The 20597-nt window shown below is 41.5% G+C and overlaps 1 protein-coding gene and 1 long non-coding RNA gene across 4 annotated transcripts in view; one reads left to right on the top strand and one right to left on the bottom strand.

Annotated features, from left to right (window-relative positions):
• Window positions 1-20597, bottom strand: part of LOC119900836 (zinc finger protein GLIS1) — a 70660-nt gene that overhangs the window by 48346 nt on the left and 1717 nt on the right. The window lies entirely within an intron of this gene.
• On the top strand, window positions 12030-18713 carry LOC119900840. Its single transcript, XR_005444110.1, has 3 exons — window positions 12030-12382; window positions 15495-15731; window positions 18438-18713. It is a non-coding gene; the product is annotated as an uncharacterized LOC119900840 (long non-coding RNA).

Below are 20597 nucleotides of genomic sequence, written 5' to 3'. Positions count from 1 at the left end.
CCCCCCAAAAAATCTACTTGTGGATGTCTTATGAGGAAGAAAATGCATTCACCACATTTGTTAGACCTCACGGATACACTGGTAAGAAATGTAAATATAACTTTTGTTCACACAAAAACGCCACAGGGCACAGTTGATCTCAATCTGTAAGCACAGTAATTTAAAAAATGCCTAGCATATACAGTTAATCCCTGCAGACAATCTATGTAAATGGGGTTCAGCATTGTGTCCAATTCCAGTGAGCACCTTAGAACAAGCAGGGTGGGATGCTGCTCTCATATACACACAGTTGCAAGCATTCAGGCCCAATTAGGAGTGACGCTGTAAAGGCATTAGATCAGGGACGCACGGGAAGAAAGAAAGACGGATAAAGAAAGACAGTGCCAGAAGCACCAGGGGCAAATGCTGTGTTCAGTACAGAGACCATGCACAGATGTGCTGGCTCATCCTCACAAAGAGCCACTGATGTCAGCATTGCCAACTAACGACGCAGGCACAAATAAGGACGCTATTGTTATCAGCCTCTTAAAACACCACCCTAAAAAAAAAAAAGAGAAAACTTTTGGAACAAGGACTGTGGGCAACGAACAATTCCTGTTGATAACATGGTGTCTAATAATCCTCTGTTCCACCTGAAGTATAATCTTCAGTTCCAAAAATGTCATCATACGGTATCTATTGCTCACTCAGCCTCCTCTCCTCTCCTGTATAAAGTAGCATGTTCCTTTCAGTGAGCATCACTGCAGGATGGCGGTAAACTGAGCAGCTCACTGAGACGTATAAGAGGAGGACTAAAATTAAAGGAGCAGTTTGCCAGTTTGTATGCCCCATTGCACATGAATACAAAAAAATGAATGCTTCCTACAAGAGTGTAATTATAAACGGATAAACGTGGTTATTCGAGAACTTGTTTTTGGGACATGTATGATTATTTTTTGGCTGAGGTTGTGGAGGGAAACGAGGTTCCAATCACCCTGCAATACGCCTGCCCTGATGTCATCCGTTTGTCATGCTCCCTCCTTGTCAGAATCCTTCGGGAACACGGCGCACAAAGCCGTGAAACTCAGATGCATCCTGAGAGTTAGTGCTTTCTAATCCATCTCCAGCTGATTAATGCAGCCGCTGTGACCATGGAGGGTGAAAAATATGACAATAGACAGAAACAACGAATGAATGCAGACTCGATAGTTCTGATAATTAGAGCACGGCTCATTCTTTCAGTGGAAGGTTGCGGTCACTGTGACGGTGATTACATTGATTGTTAAACACGCTTCACATACCGGATAAATTTCACATTGGGGATCGTGGCCAGTTAGGGTGCGCTGTAATTGTACACCTATTCAGGCCGCCTCGGGGGCTGATGATCAGAGTCATGTTCAAGTTCAGCAGTGTTGTGCCTTGGCTAAAAACTCTCCCCTGACCTCAGTGACTAATAAATGACTAATAAAGCGGAGCAGACACATGTCTCCAATCTAGCAGAACTTTACCCCTCTGAAACAACACGGCTATTATCCCATGATACACAGTTATGACTGCATTACCATACAAAGCATTCCAGTCTATACAGTATTGAAAAGATCAAACCACATCATCACATAGTTGAAAGTCTATGTTGCCGTCTCCCTCAATGAATCTCTCTCCTTCTCGCGTCCTCTAGTATCATTATTTCTCCACAGACAATACCAGTGCTCCATCTGATCAGCAGATGGTCTGGACGGCCTTATTAACTGTAATTGGTGGTAATCTGGAGACGATTTTTTATTTTGGTGACACTTCATTTTCTATAATTCTCGCCTCTCCCTTTTAAGTCACCTAAGCGTTGTGTTAAGTGCCAGAGTGAGATTGTGCTTGTGCCAGCGTTTAATGCATTCAAGTCTTCAGAGACATGCAGGTCTCAATGAAAAGCAGATGTGCAGATGGATAGATGGTTTAAGGAAAGGAAAGGGGAGCGATCAGAGGTGTACTGCACTTAAAGCAGGAGGAGGCTGTTGGGGGAGGGGGGAGTGTTGGAGGGGGAAAGGGGATGTCAGGAGTGTGATGCAAACATCTGAACCCAAGGTACAACAAGCTGCCAAAACCGCAAGACAGATGCCTCTGAGAATCCAATGTGACACCTCAACTGGCCCCACTTTGGCTCCATAAATCATAACATTCAGCACTTAAAAGTTAATAATGATCATTTTATTCCCATAGCCCCTACACCCCCGCCTGCCATTTTCTCCCCCTCTCCTACCTCGCTTTCAACATGAGACAGGTCAACAGATACAAGTGTGCGACAGCAGGCTGAGGGACTTTGTAGGGGGATGCACTGGTTGCGCGTCTTGACCGGTGCAGATGTTGTGTATTAGGGTCTAAAGCCCTTCCTGGCTTCTCTGAATCTCATAACTCATGTCTATATTTGTGTCTGCGGCATAGGCCCGGAACTTATTTGTTTGCTTAGTAATGGATGTATGATTGAAAATCCTGGGGGCACAAGTAAATGAAAAATAACAATGTCTAGGGAGAAAGCTCCTCTTAAAGCAGGTGCAGAGCGAGGGAAGAAGAAAAACTCTATTAAATTACTGTTGGGGCACAGAAATGTCAGTGTTTTTGTTGCAGGATTACCAGTACCAGCAGACATGAGAACTTTCATGAGGATAAAATCAATTTGTTCTATCTGATTTTAGCTGCTCTCAACCAGGTATCTTTGCTCCTCCCTGCTTTCTCATGGTCAACTTGGTCCCACAATAACCTCAGATTAGATGCTAGAAAGTCGAATACAAAGTAAAGAAGAGGGACTTATGTGGCTCCAGAAGCATCCAGCTGCAAGCCTTCACTTTTCCTGGGCACATCACAAAAATGTCATAGATACGTCTGGTTGTTCGTAATAAGCGGATCCAAGGTTTGAAGGCATACTGATGAATTCAGCGGTCGGTAAATGATTAGCTCGCCTGCCTTTTAGAGAAGAGGGTACATGTTGTGGGAAGCAGGCATCCTCATAATACCAGGCTTTTCAAATGGAGCTGTGCTAACCGCAGTCATGAACACAAACAAATACTTGGCAGCCAACAACCCTCCCATCCCCAACCTCACCGACCCACCCCACCCACCCCATCCCAGTGCCGGGTTTGGTGCCCGGAGTCCCAGAGACCAACCACTTTACCACATGGCTTAAAGAGGGGGCACTGCAAGTCAAAACCCAAATACAGGACAAAACGTTGTGGGATTATGTGACTCCACACACACACACACACTCTCTCTCTCTCTTTCTCTCTCTCTCTTTCTCTCTCTCACACAAACACACACACATACACCCACACCTTAAAAAGAATACCCCCACACTGATCTCTTACAGAGGAGGATACACTGAAAGGCTGCTGCCAGTCCTGATCACTTACCACTACCTCCTACTAACCGTTACAGCCAATCATCTACTCCGCTGTCCTCCCTGATTAACATAATTAAAACTTTACACTTGTACATGTCACCATCTGGTGGTAGCACCTTGTCACTAGTTGTGGCCTCCAGGCCACTTACAAGAATGCATCTCTCAACAGGTGATCCACATTTACTGGAAAAAGACTGATCTTACAGAAAGACATAATAATATAAGTTGGAGCTCAGATCAGTCAGTCAGAAGTTAATAATTTAATAAAAGTATTCTGTTTGAATATTAAAGCATAAGTTCAGTCTGGCTTCTAATCAGCTTTGTTATATGTGGTTCCTTGGACAGCAAACATTTTGATGCAATAACTGATAACATGTTTTAAAAGAAGGTCTGACCCCACAAAATTTGGCTGAACACTTTTATAGTTCAATAATATAATATCTAGGATATTGTTCCAAATGTTGTGTCCTCTTTGTTAAATATTAAAATGTGCACACTGGGTAAAATTAATGTCTGTAACAACTCTGTTGATTAGACTTAATGGTCATTTTGGAGGCTGTAGTTATGTGGTGCTGCTGAATTGTATGACAGTATACCAAGAGACCCACCTAATATTTATTCTGCCCTCTGTGTTCACTAGTCTTAGCTGGGAGAACCTACTAAACTGGCCACTGAGTGTATATTCTGAGGAGCTGATATAATTTGCACATTTTCACATAAATAAATGGCCATGTTGCTGTAAACTCTCAGAGTAGGCAGGTCTTTAAATAATTATCTGATGCGTTTGTGTTTCCAACAGCTATGACAGTGAGATGATCATAACAGAGTAATTAGCATAAGCGACAAAAAAAATATGATGATATCTGAACAGAAAATTAACAGAGCTAAGCATACAGAAACCCAGACTTAATCACCAGGAAATCCAAGGAAAAGGCCTTGTAGTACTCAAAGACACTGTTTGCACACTGACCTCTGGGAAGGGCAGTAAAAAACACCACAGCAATGAATGATTATCGCAAAAATAGGCATCTCTTCTATATTTAAATCAAACTCTCTTAGACCATTTGTTAATATAACAAAAATGTGAATACTCATCAAACCACTACAAAGCTGCTAGTAGCCACAACTTCATCCTGACAATCACTATCATAACAGGATTCTGCCCACAAATCTGTACACTGCCAGGATTAATCACAGACAATCACAAAGTTTTACAAGGGGTGCTCAGCCAAACCACATCCTATAATTTGACAGAAAAGCCACATATTTAGAAAGACCAAACAGTGCACAAAGCATCAGTCAGGCCCACGGACTGACTTGATAGACCGGCAGACTGACAAGACGTGATGCACTTGGCTGGTAGACGTGACAGGAACGTCAGGCTTAGTGACAGACACCTTTATAGGGCTGGTGAACAACGCGGCTCCGGAGCCGGGCCAACAGTGCTGAAACCTCAGCATGGGATCAGGAGGTGCTTCAAAGCCAGACAAGAGGGTGCTCTGTTTGAGGAGGCAGCAGTAAATACCGGCGGAGTGCGTAGCCGGTCCAGAGGACTGACGAGCACTCGATGCACCACACCCTCAGAGAAAGTGTTAAAGGTGAGACTGGTACACTTCTTAACAGAATCAAGTTATTTCTTGCAACAACTAAGCATAATGTTACAAAGTACTTTAAAAACATTTTAAATATGTGTTTATTTGAAAGGTTTTAGATCCTGAATCTGTGAGCGCCCGGTGCTTGGAGTGCCTGCGCTTTTGTCTGTGCGTGTACCTATGTGTCTGTGTGTTGTGTACACACGAGAATAAACAGTGTATATAAATCTGCTGTAAAAAAATAAACATGGCGATTTAGTGCAGAAACTGAGTTTCCCCCTTCTGAACAATAGACCTCAGTTTGTCCGTGTGCCCGCTCAAGTCAAACTAAAACACAGCAGACATCCCTCTGAAACTGTAGTGAAATCAGATCCATTTGTCAAACATCAGCATGGCCCTCTATTTGTCAAAATTACTAGCATAATGGCATAATAAATCTGTCCTGTTGAGAATGGGTGGGTTAGGAAAATAACTTTTGTCATTTGTAATGATGGCTTTATTCTCATGTTGAATTCTATTTTATTTGACACAGTGACAAAAGGAGATTTTGGAGTGGGTTCCTACTACTATTATGTTAGCATGATAATACCTTAACCTTTACTTTACTTTAATAAACTAAAGTATTGGACAAATTGAAATTTTACCTCGCCTGGGAACCATGAATGCACCCAGTAGATGTTGATATATTTTATTGGATAAATAAAAACTTTGACCTGCTGGTGGCACTAGATGAAAAGTGAGGGAATCACCAAAGTCATTTGTCAAAATTTCATGGCAATCCATCCAATAGTTATTGCAGTTTGGACCAAAGCGGTGTACAACCAACCAGCCAACAATCATCACCATCCCTAAATCCATGCCACGAGCATGACTTCAAACAGGCCGGACAAAAACCTACTCTACTACTCAGCTACGAAGTCTATGGAACAGATTCACTTGATTGCCTCCTGCTGTAGCTCCCATTAATAAGGCTTTGTTAGCCTAGCTCATCCCTGCGCAAGTGGCCTGTTCATTTTGGTCCGAGAGGCTGTCAGCACAAAACTTAGCCCTCTTCAGCCAGCACCCAATATTTACAAGCAATCCCAAATCTGTGAGAGAATTCGATTGAACACAGATGGCAGGAAATTCCTCGGAAATGACAGTGGCCAAACTCAACCACAGAACATGAGAGCATCTCCATGTAGCAGACGCATTGAGGCCCGTCTGACAGATACTCTCTCTTCTTCTCGCCCAGCACCGCCTCCTGCCATCGATTACAGTTTGACAGTGGTGGAGATTTATATGACTTCTGTAAAACAAGTGATCAATTTGCAGCAATTACCGTATATTTTTAATGGTTTAGAGGCAGCAGTGGGGGAGAAATAAATGAATAGTTAGGAAAACGTCTGGAGGAAAATTCCCTTGATGGTCGGTGGTCCAACTGAGAGGTTGAATTTAAGTTGGTAATTAGATCACATTTGAATGGAGAAACATTTGAAAATGATTATTTTGATACCTACACACAGTGCACATAACCTTCTGTAATTCTCAGAGGGGATGCTAGTTGTTTAAAACAAGGGCCAAACCAGATGTTCTGGGAACCAAAAGAGGAATCCGATTTCACTTCCTACTTCTTTGTTACTTGTTGTTGTTTTAGCACAGGAAGAATAATGGAATGTAACTTTGTGAAAAGGATATGTTCAAAGCATGCATAGTAATTGCTTTGGCTTTTGAAGTTTCCGGTTAACGTTGAGGCCGGTGCTCCTCCATGGTGTCCACAATGAATATTAGCTAGTCGGGATAATTAAGGGTTAACTCACCCCCAAAATGGAGCTCTTTGAGGTAAATTAGTTTTTCAAAAGCCCACAATTTGCTTTGACAGTGGAGGCACAGAGGGGAAGCTTTTATTTTGATTTGATTATTGGTGTTGCTTCATGTCACCGGATTCTAAACCCTGACATTTCAGCACACAAAGTAAGCTGATCTGCTCAGACATACGGGACTTAATCCTTCTGCTTATCCTCAAAACAAATGTTATTTTACACACAGGGCACATCACACATGAGAAGGTACACTGCAACAATGTCTGGCTGTGTGAGAGAATTCAGTACAATCATCACTTTATGATGCACTGCTTGTCAACAAGGTAGTTTATCTTGATTCAGAAGATTTTATTCTAACAAGTTAAAATCTTGAGATGAGGAAGATCACTAAACTTGATTCACTTATAATAAGACTGCATCTAATTGTAAATGATTTCAGGAAATCACACATATATATATATTTTTTTTCATACTCAGATTATGTCCCTTGTTAAAATCAACATTCCCATGACACACATAAATAAAATATTCTGTAACTGATTCAAACCAACAGTGAGGAACTGTGCAGTAGATTTGCTATTATACAGCAGTCAACATCTGCCACCAAAGGCCATTAACTTGGCTGAAAAAATGACTATAACGTGGGTTGGAGAGGGACCTCCTTCTTGACTCAAAGGGCACCACAGAATTGGGGTTTTCATTGATATTTAGAATAAATAAGAGAGAGCCCCACTGAGCAAACCTGTGTTGGGTTTCAAACCACACATACCTAAGGAAGTCAGCAATACCATTCTTTTATTGTGTGGGGAGTCCTCATTCACCAAAGGTTTTGGCACTGAGGACCACCCCCCCCTCTCAACCCAACACACACACACACTCACAAACACAGATCACACAGAGACAGGAACATGCACTCTAGGTAACTTGAGATGGACAGTCCAACAGACATTATATATCACTCCGCATCAAACAGAGCTCCATAATGCTGTTGTGAGGAGGATGAGGAGGAGGGGGCTGCAGTTCATAGTCAACCTCTCATCTCTCTACAACATCAGGAAGAGTCCACTGTTTGAGCAGTGATGGCATGACTCCTACGCCCCCGCGGTTACAGGGACGAAGGCACACTGGGGCCTGTAAAAATTCAAAATGGTACCAAATGACACCTATGGAAACACATTCAATCTTGTGCGGTAGGAGGTCAATACACAGATATTTACACAGACAGCAGCGCTGTGTGTTGAAACCGACAGGGCCACCATCAAAGAGCTTTACGACCAAATATATTCTCACTGCGTAAGCATTTTAGATGTCCAGGCATTAAAGCCCTCCTGTGTTTTCCCTTCTCTTGTTTAATGGCTGTAATAAGATTCCTTTTATTATGATTTCTGCTCTTGCTGCGTCCCTTCGCCACGTGAGTCAGCCGAGGGAAGTGAGACATGAATTTTGTCTCAGTAGTGAAATAATTTCAGTGTGTCAGCGCCAGCACCTTGTACATGACAATAACTAAGACCAGTACATAAACAGCGATTAGTATGCTAGAATGTGGTGCTTTCACAAGAACTTATAGTTTTACAGTGTATCCTGAGGTGCATTATACAAAAATAGCCAAAGTATATTGAAGTCTCTATTAAAGTGATCATACTAATGTTGGAGAAATATACATACATACATATCTCATGACAAATTTACATTTAACATAGTTCAGTTACAGTGTGTCACCTAGTTGAAGTTAGTCCACTGTCACATACAGTATATAGATACATACATCTGTTCATATTAATTCATAATGTATGCACATAAATGCATAGTTCATCCCATACACTGTAATTGAAACATCCTCGGTTCGATTCTACCAAGCAAAGAGGAATGGCTCCGAGTACTGAGCCGATTAAACATCAACCAGAGTGTGATAAACCCAAAAGGAAAAAGGGAAGGTTGTTAGTTGATTAGTAGCTTTTTGGATGAGTCTGTGGTGAGAAGGAGCCTAATCAGACGATAACGAGCAGAAATAAAGAAATCATTCTTCATCATCATCTTGGCCTCTGCCATGTGTGTTGTTTGGCTGCTCTTGGCCCGAGTGCGTAAGGGGCTGAATAAAGAGGGAACCTCGAAGGGCTCTGGCCTGTACCATGTGTCAAGCCTTTCACATAACCTGGCATTCATTGTGAAGCTCTTTTACGAACCATAAAAAATATTCATTTCGCCCCGGACCTGTTTTCCAATATAGTCTCCAAACCCATAAAAGGGTTTGCTTTTCATTTATTTTTATTTAAAGAACTTTGAAATGCAAATGTTTGTTTCCTTGCACGTAAAAATTGAGAGAAGCCATCTTAAAAGAGAAATTTGATGTGAAATGTGAATTCTGGCCATTTTACATCATCCCTAAGATAAACATGTGGGTTCTCAGTGCAAGTCTTTTTGTGCTGTTAAATGAGTGTATTTTGGCAGGCTGCAGTGTACATGTACTGATGCTTTGCCTCTCTCGCTGGACTCCTTCATGGCTCAGAGCTCTTGAGGCTTGTAGAAGACTGGCATCTTTACAGTGGCCTAGATTGGCCATATTTTCGTGTCAAATGACAGGTCTGGCCCTGTAAAAGTGGCCGCTGTGGTAAACTGTGTATTTACATTTACAGCTAAAGCTATCAAGGACATGACTAACCAGTCCTGTTGACCTTTATTGAATTGCGGTTTTAGGGGCTATACATTAAATATTTATTTAACTGCAGCCTTTTGTACCCTTCAAATGAAAGCCAAGCCTAATTTTTTTTATTCATTCTGTTTAGTTTATAGTTACCGTTAAAATTTCATTTTTTTCCTAGTTGGAATAAAAACAAGCATTCTTTAGAACAATAATGACTGTGTTATTGCAAAAATTGTGGAAGATTTATTGTTCCCAGTGTATCAAATCATTGTCAAAAATTTACAAATAAAAAAGAATACTCGCAGTTCTTGCCGGACCCCAGTACTACACTGCCATTTATGTCCAGTCAGATATGAGTACAAAGACAGAAAGACAAGAACACATGCAGAAAAATGACTCAAAAATAAACTTGCATTATTCATCATTTACAGTCACTGCCAAAACCTTACGTACTTTTACATTTCACAATATATTCAGCAATAGTGGCATTTGAAATACTTGGAACATCCAGATATTTCTCAAAGAGAACGAGTTACAGCACAAGTGGTGACGCTTAATTCAACATGTCAGGCGTGCCAACCGTTCCGTGTACAAAGACCGACTCTGTGCCTGAGCCTGGCAAGAGGCAGGAATTGCATGGTGTTTGTTTGAAGTCCAAAGTGGTCAGAAAACGTGGCTAGACCCATGTTAACAGTAACACTGCATGAGAAGACGAGGCAGAGGCATGTCCAATAAGTGCTGGCGGTACCGCTGTGATCAGGTGGAATAGGAAATGTGCTTAGCATAAAACCAAAGGGCTTTCGTGGAAACATGGAAAATGAAGGGGGTTGAGGCTCGCGTGTGATAAAGAACAGGACACCAATGAAATTTGACACTGGACATCTTTCATCACTTCCCATCACCAGTATCATCTGCTAAAAACATTTGTTTTGCTTTTACCCGTCAAGTTAGTTGGCGGGATACACTGTGATGATGCAACTTTGTTACCAAAGCAGCTATCCTATTAATGGCAAAAAAAAAGAGAAAATCATTAAATTCCAGCCAGACAGTCAAAATCTTGGCTGTTTGCTTTATGGATATCAGTGTGAATTGGTACTTGCTGATTTCTGTGATTTATTTTCACAGTAAATGTAAATCACAGTTTGAGTGTAACAAATGCTGACAAGGAGAAACGAAAACATGTCAGTGTGTGTGTGTTTTTTTTTTTTGGTTTATTTTGTTTGTATCCCAATGTAAAATACCACAGGTTTTCATAATGCAGCACAGTAACAATACTAAACCTTTATTTATACAGTTGCTTTCTAACTCAAGGCAACAAAACATTAACTTTGAAAGATACAGTACTGTGCAAGAGTTTTTGGCAGGTGTGGGAAAAAAATGCTGTAAAGTAAGAATGCTTACAGAAATAGACATGTTAATAAGTTTTATTTATCAATTAATAAAATGCAAAGTGAGTGAACAGAAGAAAAATTTATGCTGTTTTTAAGGCAAAGGGTGGTCACAACAAATATTGATTTGATTCATCTGTTCACTCTCACTTTGCATTTTGTGAATTGATAAATATAATCTATTATTTTTGAAAGCACGCTTACTTTACAGCATTTTACCACACTTGTACTGGTTAATGACTGGTTAAACAACAAGGCTTTCCTCATTCAGTGCAGTATTTCTTTGCTTTTGCTCACCAAACATGTCCTGCATCATTCTGTCAACAATCCCAAAAAGCCTAAGACACAGTAGGCCTGTGTGTTCCTCTACAGGACGGCAAACACACTGTCAAACTCCATGCGGCACTGCAGAACGCACCAGGCTGTGTAATGCCGTGGAACAAGCAGCAGGTATTTGTTAGTTAATCAATGTCTGAATTAAGCTAGAGGCTGAGGCTGTGTTCAGGAGCAGCAGGCCTGTTTTGACTAAGCCATCTCAGAGAGGGCCCGGTCATGGAGACTCCCAGCATTTGTTAAAGATTAGAGGCCTAGTCCTGATGTACTGAGCTCAGGTCAGGCAGAGTGCAGGGCTCGGACGCGAGGCGAGTTTTACCCTATCTCTCCCATCTGCAGCTCTCACACAGCATATCTACTAGGCCGGGTACATGAGACACACTGAATAACGTGATTAAAGGTTTTGGAGTTCGCAGAGGGGGACCCTACAGAAGTTGCCCCTTCAAGAAGCAGCATTCCCCCGTTTGACAGTCACCGAGGTCATGCCAAAGAGCCACTTACAGCATAAACAAAGTAACACAAATATCAAGATTGCCCTTCTTATGTTATATGTTAAAGCTTCCTACTCTGTGTACCATCTGCGTACATTCACACTCCTGTGTGTCATGTTTTGGTTGGTTTCTATTGCATGGGAGTGTACTGTCAGATGTGAATGCTTCCAGTAGAGAGTATCTATGCTGAATAAAGGAATAACAATGGTCCACATGCTCTCAGCCTATCATTAGCCAGAATGCTAAATGAAAAACAACTGTGTAGGAACAATAAAATAATTTGTCAAGGGAGAAGGGTGCAGATAAATTCTGCAAAGCATTTTCCAATTGGCTGAGGCTCTGGTACGCTGGGCCAAGTGCTCAGCACCTGGCTGTCACGGCTCTGACGCCGCCTAATTCATTTCAACTTTCAAACACATGCCTATTAGATCACTGTCGATACGAGTTGAAAGTACCTGATTAGGCTTTTTACCGGTGTTAGTCAACATGTGCTGTGAGCTGACTTTTTAAGGGCAAAAGTTAGATAAACAGAAAGGAGAGACGAGAGAAGTCTTGCTCTCCTCTCCTTTATATGGTCTCTCTATCCGTCCACTACATCTGTGACTGCAGCTTCAGTGAGGACACACTGGGGAGAAAGCCAGGTACTCATCTTAAATATTCTTGTCAAAAACTCCTGGTGATATATAAGAGACATTTCCTGCTACGGGAAGGTTTAATGGTTACTGAAGCCGTGTGAGGATCCAAGAATCTCAGCGTATCAGTTTTAAGGTGAGTGAAGCTCCCCTTGATGGGTTTTGGCTTTGTCGTAAAGGTTGAACGCTGAGCTGGGGGAAACGTCTGTAAATGTCAAGCCAGCTAGGACAGCTACGCGCTGGTTTCCATTAGGCTCAAATCTTTTAACTTCTATTTTCCAACATAGCCTTCCCACCACCGCCATCTTTATTAAATATGAGAGAAATGAAGGTCTGGAAAGTCCAGCAGGTAGCGAGCCAAAGCAAACATTTCAAATATTGATAAAAACAGACATCTACACGTATACACCCACAAACACACAAATGCCAAATCACATACAATGTGCGCAAATGCAGTGACGCGCGCACACACACACACACACACACACACACACACACACACACAGATATTAAGTACAGTCTTCAACTGTCCCAAAGCATTAGATGTCCCCCTGGTGATTTATTCAGTCCTTGACAAATATCAGTGGCTCAGCATTTACTTTGCCAAGTATTGAGATTTGTTACTTTCAAAAGACAAAACTGCGTGTCCAGCTTTGGAAACATGCAACAAGTGGCTGACCAGTGTTGCAACAGATGTCATTCTCAAGCCAAAAAAAAAAGAAGCTAAAAACAATAACATTTTATTAACCTCTTCACTGGACCTTCCTTTTGGATCTCTGCTCTAATTAGCTGGCAAAGTGTGTGTATCTTATATTAACTTTTCAAGGCTTTCATGTTCAGAGTTCATGAACATGTTCATCTTGTCCTCCACTTTGACCCACACATTACCGCACAGACACACACACACACACACATACACTTACCGTCCAAATCTGCTCACTACTAAAACTACCAACAACGAGCCCCATAAGAGATCGTAAGTGTTCAACATGATGTTTGTGTTAAGCAGTGTATTATAGAAGTCGACTTCTGGGTCTTGGGGGGAATGTTAAGCATGTTAATGAAGAGTGCATACTGAGGCTATTACTCATTGTAATATGGATCCATTTAACACACGTATCGCACAGCTCATATGAGGTTTAGTTTGAAGGAAGAAACTGGGTCCTACATTTAATCCTGGCAACAGTTAATCAAGAACTGATTGTCTTCAACAAAACAGCTTACAGCAGAATTGTTTCCTCATTTAGGATTACAGGAAAACACTGCCAAATGAAAACTACACAGCTTTCATTCAAAAGCAATTAGATGTAGAGAATCTAAATCAGACAGATACTGCAGGAGCCAGAAGATAACAGATGTATCTACTGTTTCCAGCGGAAAAGTCTGGACAGAGCAACTAGCTCATCTGTGAGATGTGGTTTTCAGTTCCAGAGGGTGAAATCGAGCCGACATCTCTGGTAGGCAGCAACATCAGTACAGCAACTTACAACCCAATGTCATCTTAGAGTCTTTCAACTCCCTGTTCTGTCAAAGATGATTAAGTGAAGACACTGACATGTGACAGAATGGATAATCCCTGGATTAGCAGAGAATATGAACCAACAATGCTCACTCTCCCCTGTTGTCAAAGCTGCCTGTGGTTATAGCTGGACAACTACTTTGATAAACCTTCAGTAAAACAATACAAGTTAAAAGTACTTGTGTCTTGTTTGCTGTGTCAGCACTGCATGGGGAGTTTTCACACAGAAGATATTCCCACACAATGATTTAACCTCAATCCACACTCCACGGCATAACATCATATAAAATTGCATCTTCTTATCACACACTTTATCTCTTGCTCTGATATTTGCCCACTGAAAAACAGCCTTCCCTTTCACATATAATTGCCTGTAAAAAGTCTGTAAAATAACCCTAGGCATTACAGATCACAGTGCTGGCACAGAGCCTCTAAACTTTATTAACATCCAGAGTAGGCCTGGTGAGGCTCCCTGCAACTTGGACTTCCAAGCATTAACCTGAACATGGCACTGGACTCACTTTCCCAAAATCCTCCACTTCCTCTCGTCGTGTAGCACTGGGCTGTCCAGATTTGAGACCAAAAAAGAAACATTTTGACACCAGTCCACCTGTGCTGCATTGCTGCCTGAGCTGCTGACACTGGATGGACAAGATGATATCACTCTCTGCGCTGATAGAGGCTTCAGGCAATACATAAGCTACCATAAATGTTGACTCAAAGACTTGCTTGCCAGTGCTTTGAAAGAATAAGTCAAGAGATATCGACGCTGTGTGATGTAACTTGGCTCTTTATGTAGGACAATAATGTGTACAGATCTTTATCTGACAAGACATAAAGCACATATGAATATCTGAGTCCATATCAGCAGTGTACAGAAGTGCAAGTTGTCAACCCACATCATTTGCAGACAAACAAGTACTTAATCTCGAAGCAACTTTTATTTTGTCGTTCCTTTGTGCACTTATTAGTCCTGATGATAAAGTTAATACAGCGCAGGGGCTGGAGTGCGTTGCACATGACTAGAGAATAAGTAATTCTTCCAGAATGTTGGACTTCTATTAACAAGCACTAATAAAGTATATAAACTGCACTATTAGACTTTATAATGTCTTTCATAGTCCTCTGGGGCAGAGCCAGCCAATGGTGCAGTGAGCTGACTGGGCACTGCCCCATGGCAGCTTCCTGGCAGAGACGGGGAGAGAACAAGAGAGAGGATAAAACTCAAGCTTTTTGGCTGCTTTCTCCTCCGCTCTAATGAAGGCATTAAAACAGCCTCAGTTTGCATCATGTTTGCCCATTTGTTTTTGACCACTCAGTTGAAGCCAATGTTTGATTGGCTGGCTGATTAATCTCCAACATGCCCAGCCTTGTAAAAAGGGCCATTCCAGACACCATTTAAACAAGCTGAGCCTGAGCACTCGTGCATTTGAAACTGTTGCTATAGCAGTTTTAAACGCTGATCTGTTTACAAAGCTCTGATGCACACTTAGCAACTAGTACTGTGAATGTTACTCACAGTTAAACTGCTGATACAGTAAGTAGCATACCCACTAGTGGAAAAGATGAAATGGGAGCCTCAGATGACTCAGATGTCAAAAACTACCCTTTCACACTCAATCTGTGCTCTCGCAGATTGTTTGGGGAGGTCAGTGAAGACCTGATACTAATGGCCACATCTCTCTCCTGCCATCTCTCTCTCTCTCTCTCTCTCTCTCTTTCTCTCCAGCTGACAGCTGCGAGGGCCCAGTCAGCTCTCGGCCCCGCTCTGGCAGACGCAGCGCAGCGGCAGACGGCCGTCTTAACTGCCACAGTCAGAGTGGAGCGGATTTTTCTTTGATGAAACACAGCAGCGTCGAGCCAAGAACAGCAAGTGGCACAGCCGAGATGTAAATCAAAAACCCACCCGTGTGCTAAGTCATACACAGAGAGGTCTGCGAGAGGAGTCGCTGCTGTCTGAAAATGCGTGAGTAATGCAGACTCTATAGACGTGTGGTCAGCTGTGGCATGTCTGTCCAGGCAAAAAGAATCAGCCAGAAGTCTTAATCTTTTTCAACAAATAGTTAAAAGCTCAAACAAATCTGGCAGCTTATTCCCCTCATCAGCGAAAAGTGTTTTCAAGAGTACTTTTGAAGTTTTAGGCTAAAAATACATTTTTATGACGACACATCTGAGCCAACTCTGCAGCTTTTTCTTGATTAAACTGAGGCCCAGAGGACATTTCTTCTGGTATTCCAGTGATATTTCAACACTTACTCAAACCAAGATCATATTTTTGCTGTGTGACTGTTTGGATTCATTGGCAGAATGAAAGCTAGAATGCCTTTGGTTAAAGTGAGATGCCATAGTCATACCACACTGGTCACATAAGAATGAGAACATTTGACCTGACTGACACTGAGTACAGAGAAGGAAAAGGACAGTGGGGAGGCAGCAGTGCTGGTTTTGTGTCTGTTTGTTTAAGGGGTTCATACATGCACATGTTAATTTTGTAACTTCAGTGGACTAATCAGAAGTTACTCAGGCAGAAACACTCACAACCTCCCATAAGTCTCCTTGTCTGTCTTTGAATCCAACCTCAGTCAAGTTGATGCAACACTCATCTCTTCCTCTGCCACTTATCTCCCGTTTCCACACACACGTCATGTGCACTCCTGGCCAAGTGAGATTGATGTGATTCAGCCAAGCAGATGCCAGACCAGGGGTGTTCTCCCTCACTCTCCTTCTCTAGTGGCTGTGACTCAGGAAGCCTCTCATTCCATTACCCAGCATTCCCTCGTCAGCTTCTCAGCCAGACAGAGGTTTACGGGAATACCGTTGCAGAATCATCACCGGGCCTCGTCTTTATGAATCAATGGAACATGCTGCAAACATTACACCCTGCAACACCCTTCCCAGGCAGCACCCTCGCATTTGCCCATAACTCACTGCTGAGCTCATTCAAGACGCAAAGACGTGGGCTGAGGCGCTCTCTTTGGCTTATGGGAATGTACTGACTGGTGAGAAAACTTGTGAGAAGAATGCTACTATTACTGTACTACTCCGATATACACAGGCCCGCATGTATAGTTCCACATGAATTAGAGGCACACATGCAGAGAGAGAAGGATGTCTGGCTGTCCATTAGTTAGTCCTGTTGACACATTCTATGTAAAATATCACTAACTGATGAAGTAATGCCAGAAAAGTACTATATAATTTTTTACTAAGTGAACCACAAGTCCAAAAGATCAAATCTCTTCAAGCAGCAGCGACAGCAAAATGTTTCCTCTGAGGGTTCACCAGTCTTTCACAACTTCTGGGAGGAATAGCCGCTATAACCTTTTGCATATTTGGCATAAGATTTAAGATCATACAAATTTACCACGTTGCCCCTAATTTAAACTGTAAAATTCACACCTAAATATTTGCAGTGCGTCACCTGTTTCTCCCTGGTGATCATTACATCTATTTGGGGTACATTTTTTAAAGATCTGGGCTCTAAGTACCATCTCTTTTGTCTTTTCAAACTCTTGAAACATTGACATGGACTACTGTCACACCCCCGATTCAGCAAACTGGGTCAAACAGTGTCACACATTACAACTGGCTCACAAGTCAAAACCAACACAAAATAACTGAGATCCAAGATGAACAAATAATATGATCTGTGTATAAATCAAAGCCAAACCAAGCCAATCAAGCAGTCCATGGTAATTTAAGAAATTCAGAACGCCTTTAAACAGCCGAAGCAAAGATTTTTCTAGAATTATAGCTGTATAAACATTTTATGTGACACAAATATGAGTATTTACTCAGATGAAAGCCTTAGACAACTACGCACTGAACACACTTTAAATGTGAACACCAGTTCCATTTGCATTCTCAGTGACTCTTCTATAACGTAATTTATAAGATGAGAAAATATTTTGGGGCTTTTAAAGATGAAATCCATCCGATGCAGCATTTCTACTGTCAAATAAAATGAAGGCCATCTGCTCACTCCTCTTTCTATAGAGAATAATAATAAATAAATCACATACTTTGATTAGAATAAGTAACTTCAGCAAAAGCACTTAATGTGATTCTCTGTGCACACACAACCAAAACTATTCACAAGCTACTGGGAAGCTGTCATTAAGTGCCTCAGGAGAGGCTCAAAGAGAGGCTGTAATGGCTGGTTGTTTCTCATAACAGTCAGATTATCGCCCTGCAGCCTGACGTCTACAAATGCTGCTGGGGAAAACACAGGAAACTAAGTCATTTTGAGGAAATTCTACATATGTGCCAATGCCACTCATAAAAAAGTGTGTGTTTATATACCTGTGTACTGTGTGTGAGTGTGTCAATGCGTGGCGTATGTGCATAGTGTATGTGTTCAGCATATGCTGTCACAGTGTCTGTATGTATTAGCAATTGATGCTGGTGGGTTTGTGTGCTTGCTTGCAGGTGTGCATGCTGCATGTATAAATGCGTTACCGGTTTCTAGAAAATATGTCACGGTGATGTGTGTTGGTAAAAGACAACAAGCAATAGCCACAGAAATGCAAAGGTTCCTGACAATTATTAAATCCAAAAGCCCATTACTTATCTCTTCACAGGCTGAATCAACAGACAGACCTCTGCATTTATCTAAGAGAAGGAGTATGAGACTCTAGCACACTCCTCTAACTCAAACATTTTCCCCAAATAGGCTCGCAGACTCTGCAGCTTCGTCCTGGGCCAGGAGAAACTTTAGGAAGGTATCGAATGATGCTAGAGTACACACTTCATTCAAACCTGATATTCTTTTTCAAGAGGGGTCAAGTGTTTTCCTTTGCAAGCTAAATATTTTCTTTGCTGGTGGGCACCAATATTCATAGCACAGTGGAACCGCAGTGTAAGGACGATCAGCCGCTGTTCCACTCGCGAAGAGCAATACACATGGTTTCCAAACCGACGCACCGGGTGTGATATGGGTCGCTGTGATTTGTGCTTCAATCAACTTGATGTAAAGAAAAATAAAGAATAATATTCCTGGATTTATGGTGGGAACATTTCTTAAAATGCAATGGCACAGCAGCAGTGAGGTTGCACAGAAGGGTTTTGACCAAATGTTGAGTTCTGTTTTCATTCAGGCTACCTGGCCCATAAAAATGTAATCCAAGTCTGTACTGAGGGTCTACTGACACAATGGCACCTCAGCTCTGTAACTCACTCCTTCAATAGTTCTCTCACTCAATGTTAATATTTTTTCTCTCTCCCTCACTTATTCGTGTATACACTCGTAAACACACAAGGATGCTAACACTCTGACATAATAAAATAGAAATAGAAGGTGTAGATTTGCATTTTCATAAGTATTTAGGAAATCTGCAGAGTCTCAGAGTACATCCTGGTACACTACAGTTTCCCTCCTAAAGAAATCCTACACGGAGGATTAGATGAAACATCCCTAGTGCACTATATTTTATCACATCTTTCAATGAGTAAGCGTTCACATTTTGCAATCACAGGGTACACGTTAAAGGTCAGAAATCTCCCGTCTGAGGTAAGTTCTTCCTCTACTGTCTCCCTTCCATCAGGATAAATATTACATCTGCGTTTGTTCAGTGATTCCTTCAGTATAAATCTAAAGTAATGGTTGAGAATGCAGCTTAAACTCCAGCTCTGTCCCCAAATGGGAGTCTGTAATACGATCAGTCTGAAATGAGGCATGATACAAAAGACTGATGAGTACTGAGATCACTTTTATACTCTGTGCTCAACATAAGAGACCATGAAAACACAAAAATGCCTGGAATACAGTGCATATGCTTTTAGAGTGAAGATATAACAACATTCTAAGTACAAGTTCACCTGAATAAGATGTTTTATTACTGAAATATTACAGTAAAATATATTGTAAACATGAATTACTGCCAAATCATGAATGCAGAGATTATGTTTTTTTGCACTCCAAAAGGAAGCTGAAAACTATTTTCAATTCATAAACCCACAAGACATTGAAATTATTAAAATATCACTGGACTGCCTTGCAGTGTCAGAAACCAAACAAACAGATATGTATGTGTCTCCTTCAATGTTAATCTGAACAACATAATCCACATCTTGCATTCCCACAATTTACGGGAAGCGAGTTCAAAAGCGTCGCAGAGACAATGAGACGATTCATTCTGCTGCTGGGATGCTGGGGATGGAGGGCTGAGGGCACAACTGCGCTCCAAGAGAACTCATAAATGCTGAGACACATTCGGCAGACATATGGTTTGTGTTTAGCAAGAAGAAACAATAATCAAATCCGTTGATCCTCTTCTTGCTGCAAGGATGATTGCTAATATAAAAGTCTGTTCCGTCTAATCATAATTTAGGATGGGGCTGTAATTACCTCCGCCCTCTCACAACAACACTCTGTCTAAACAGGATGGAGCAGGCTTTCCACGCAGACTCAAGGCCCAGTTTCCACTCTGGATGCTATCTGTATGACAGTGCTCATATCATCTGTGTAATTGTTTTTAAAGTTCTCCCTATCACTGATGAGCCCAATTTATTCACTTTTTTTTTGTAAGGCACCACAGGAGATTTAAATGTGAATTTAGAGCAATATCAGCATACTTAATTATTTGTAAAATGATATTCTTCTAAACTTGGGATAAAAAGCAGAAAAACTATATAAATTAATTATTATTAATTGTTCTTTAAAATGTTATTTTAAACTGTCAAAACTTCAAGTTGCCAAGTTTTCCATATTTAACTAAGTCGGCCAACATCACACTAATCCTCCCATGAACTAAACGCCATGCCTTGTTAACATCCACAGGAAATGTGCACGGCAGTTATTCCGCATACTGTACATCACTTTGCATGGCCTTCA

This window comes from Micropterus salmoides, unplaced genomic scaffold (assembly GCF_014851395.1).
Source record: "Micropterus salmoides isolate LMB-PRFRI ecotype aquatic unplaced genomic scaffold, ASM1485139v1 Ms_hic_scaffold_13, whole genome shotgun sequence".
In the NCBI taxonomy this organism is placed as follows: Eukaryota; Metazoa; Chordata; class Actinopteri; order Centrarchiformes; family Centrarchidae; genus Micropterus; species Micropterus salmoides.
Note: the sequence above shows the minus strand (reverse complement) of the source record. Positions and strands in the feature narration are given on the sequence as shown.